Here is a 3640-nt window from a genome sequence, read left to right as displayed (position 1 = left end):
TGCAGGCGTGCGCTACCACGCCCGGCTGATTTTTTTGATTGATCGTAGAGATGAGGTCTCGCTGCCCAGGCGGGTCTCGAACCTGCGGGCTCAGGCCATCCACTCACCTCAGCCTCCCAAAGGCGTGGGATTACAGGCTGAGCCACTGAGCCCGGCTCTATTACTATTATTTTAAGAGCTAGGGTCTCTTTGCGAGGCTTAGGCTCCCTTTGAATTCCTGGGCTCAAGCGATCCTCCCCCCTCTGCCTCCCCAAATACCAGGGCATCAGGTGTGAGCCACCATGCCAGGCCCGCTATTTCTATCCCATGACTGCACCAAGATCCCAGGGACTCAATAACTGGGCCAAGGTCACCCAGTGACAAGAGGCAGGGCCAGGACCTGACCCTCTTAGCTTCATAGCGTCCATCTATTTCTTCCCCCATGACTGTCCTGCCACTGACAGTTGAAAGAATAAGAATTCAGAGATTATCCCCTAAAAGCCCCCTGTGCTGCTCAAAAGAGGCGTTCATTCATTTAGTGGGAGTCCAGCCTGAAATATTAGTGAAAGGAAGGATCCCGGAAAACTTAGAATACACTTGGCTTCAGCACAGCCATTTTGCCCTTGTATTGCCATTTTGCTTAAGTTTTACCACTGACACGCTTTGCTAAGCAGCTTGCATGGCTTCCAGGTCTCTCTGACTTTATACTCATTTGTAAGTAAAATCCACCTTTCCTGAAACTGGTTTCCAGAACTGGTTTTCCTGGATCAGGCCTGAGAAATCAGCGATTATTCGAGCCCCCTTCAGCATGTCCAGTCCTCCTAACACTCTTTCTTCCAGCCATTCGTACCAGTAGTGTTAGCAGTCATCCGAGACCACCTCCAGCCCACCACCCAAGGTCAAGGTCGAGAGATGCTGGTACCTGGCAATGTTAAGATCCAAGACTAGCCAGGCTCGGTGGCTCAGCCTGTAATCCTGCGCCTTTGGGAGGCTGAGGTCAGTGGATTGCCTGAGCCCGCAGGTTCGAGTCCCGCCTGGGCAGCGAGACCTCATCTCTACAATAAATCAAAAATGAGCCGGGCGTGGTAGCGCGCACCTGTAATTCCGGCTACTCGGAAGGCTGAGGCGGAAGGATCACGGAAGCCCAGCAGGTCGAGGCTGCGGTGGCCGGGAGTGCTCACTGCACTCCAGTCTGGGCGACCGAGTGAGACTCCAACTCAAAAAAAAAAAAAAAAAGGTCCAAGACTTCCGTGACTGCTTTCAACATCAAAGAACACAGCAGCCCTGGACATTCCTTTTGGCCCAAAGCCCACCAGGCCCCAAGCCCTCTTCCCAAGGACCTTAAATATGCCCAGTCCTCAGCCCGTCGGTGCCACACTCGGTGAGTGCCAGCCCCCTTTCCATCTGTGAAAGGTGAATAATGAACTTTACTTCTTTCTACTTTCCTCTTTGTTGCAATCTTGCATTATTCCTGTGGTACTGGCCCACCTTGCCTCAGTTTATCCTTTCAATTAGAAAGGTTTGGCTAGTCATTTTTTGTTTGTTTTTCACGTTGGAGTCTCACTCCGCCGCCCAGGCTGGAGTACAGCAGCACGCTCACAGCCACCCCGGCATCCACCTGCTAGGCTCCCGCGATCCTTCTCCCTCAGCCTTCCAAGTAGCTGGAATGGGACAGGCACATGCTACCACACCTGGCTAACTTTTTAATTTATTGTAGAGACAAGGTCTCACCAAGTTGCCCGGGCTGGTCTCGAACCCGCAGACTCAGGCAATCCACTCGCCTCAGCCTCCCAAAGTGCTGGGATGACCGGCTGAGCCACCAGGCCCGGCCTTGGCTGGTCATTTTTTGGAAAGTAAATAGCATATATGTCTGATCCCCACAGTCTCGTATCATTTTCAGTTTCTTGCAGAAGTAGACATTCTTTTTGTGGGATCTCTTCTCTTCCAGAATGCCAGATACTGACCTAGCCTCTTATCGTCTCTTCACGATCGTTCATTTTTTCGTTGTTGTTTTTGTTGCCTCCCCAGTGTCACTCCACATCACACTATCATTTCTTACGCGATGTCTTTGTATGATGCGGCGACAATGTCACAGCCCGGGAGAGACACTGCTGGCAGTCAGCATCGCTTTTTTTTCCTCCCTTGGCAGGGAGGATACCGTCCACAACAGGAGCCAGGCCCACCCTTTGGCCTCCACCTTTGAGCCTTACCCTTTTTCCAGGATTCCTCCTTTCCTGGAGACTTTGAGGTTGACCTAAGGACCCAGGACCTTGGACCCCTCACTAGCTATTGACCTCCTTTGCCCCGCTTGGCCATCCCATGCGGGACCCTGGCCCTGTTCTAGTCTACTGGGGACTCCCAGGGTTCTCAGGGGACACACCTGTTTATCACTATTGAAGCGAAAGTGTGGGCTTGGGCGGCCACAGGAGACACGGCTGTGCAGGACAGACAAACAAGCGTCTCCTTACTGCCCTCACCTGGTGACAAGTGGGCACTGCCGCGAGGAAATAAAACGAAAGATGTGAATTCAGTTTACCCATCTCAGAATTGTCAAAAGATGAGGACTTTGACCCTCGCAGGGTCCGAAAGTGGCTGATTTTCCAGGTCCACGGAGACATTCGAATGAGATGAAGCTGCCTCCACCCGTGTTTTTAATATTCCCTTAAAATGCCCTCGTTTCACAAGACTGTGAAAATCCCTGACCTCTGCCCAAAAGGCATTTGTGAAGTTTATGTCCGTTACAGAGAGATGAAGGGAATCCTCGAATGCTTCCAACTGTTACCTGCCTTTTTTTTTTAATTAGAGGGATGCTGGGTTTAAAATTTTTCATTTAAGGTCCTGTGGGGAATTAAAACAATAATTTCTCCTTAAGTAAAGAGGTAATTTGATGACTGTCACTAGTTTTCTTCTTAAACAGCAATTTGGAATATTTGAAAATTCTCTAAATAGGTATCTTTAATAATTGTGTTGTTAAAGTAAAGAATATTTTACAACTATTGAAGCAGAACATTAATGGAATGCTAGCATTGCCACAAGAATGACAATTTCTTTCCCCTTCAGTGTTTGGTATTTATTCATTTTACATTAAAGTTGGTATCTTGTAGATTGCTTCAAAATTAACCTTTTTTTCCTCAAGTAATGTGCTTGCCTCATCCAACTATTCAAAGTAAACTTGCAGACAAGTTTTTAAATACAACAATTTTCTTTTCTTTTCTTTTTCTTTTTTTTTTGGCAGAGGAAGATTCAGTTTCTGGAAATGCAAAATGATTCCTGACACTGGGAGGAGACAGTTAAAGAAAAAAAAAAGAAAAAAGAAAAGAGAAAAATTACATGCAGCTATAGATACAGGGAGAAGGTGGGAAGAAAGAGAATAAACACAAGAAAAGCAACAATTTTCAAAACGATCTAAGGAATGGTTTTCCCCAAATATAGAAGTTAAAGAAAACAATTTGCTAAATAATTAGGACAGCTAAGTAAAACAGCATGATGTAAAAACCTTCGGATTAAATTGCACAAATGTTGGTCAGGCATAGTAGCTCATGCCTGCAATCCCAGCACTTTGGAAGGTTGAGGCGGGAGGATCGCCTGAGCCCAGAAGTTCGAGACCAGCCTGGGCAACATAGTGAGAACTCATCTCTTAAAAAAAAAAAAAAAAAAAAAA

The sequence above is a fragment of the Carlito syrichta genome, unplaced genomic scaffold (genome assembly GCF_000164805.1).
Source record: "Carlito syrichta isolate Samal-C Ts95f unplaced genomic scaffold, Tarsius_syrichta-2.0.1 Scaffold311803, whole genome shotgun sequence".
Classification (NCBI taxonomy): domain Eukaryota; kingdom Metazoa; phylum Chordata; class Mammalia; order Primates; family Tarsiidae; genus Carlito; species Carlito syrichta.
The sequence above is the reverse complement of the archived record's forward strand: the minus strand, read 5'-3'. Positions refer to the sequence as shown.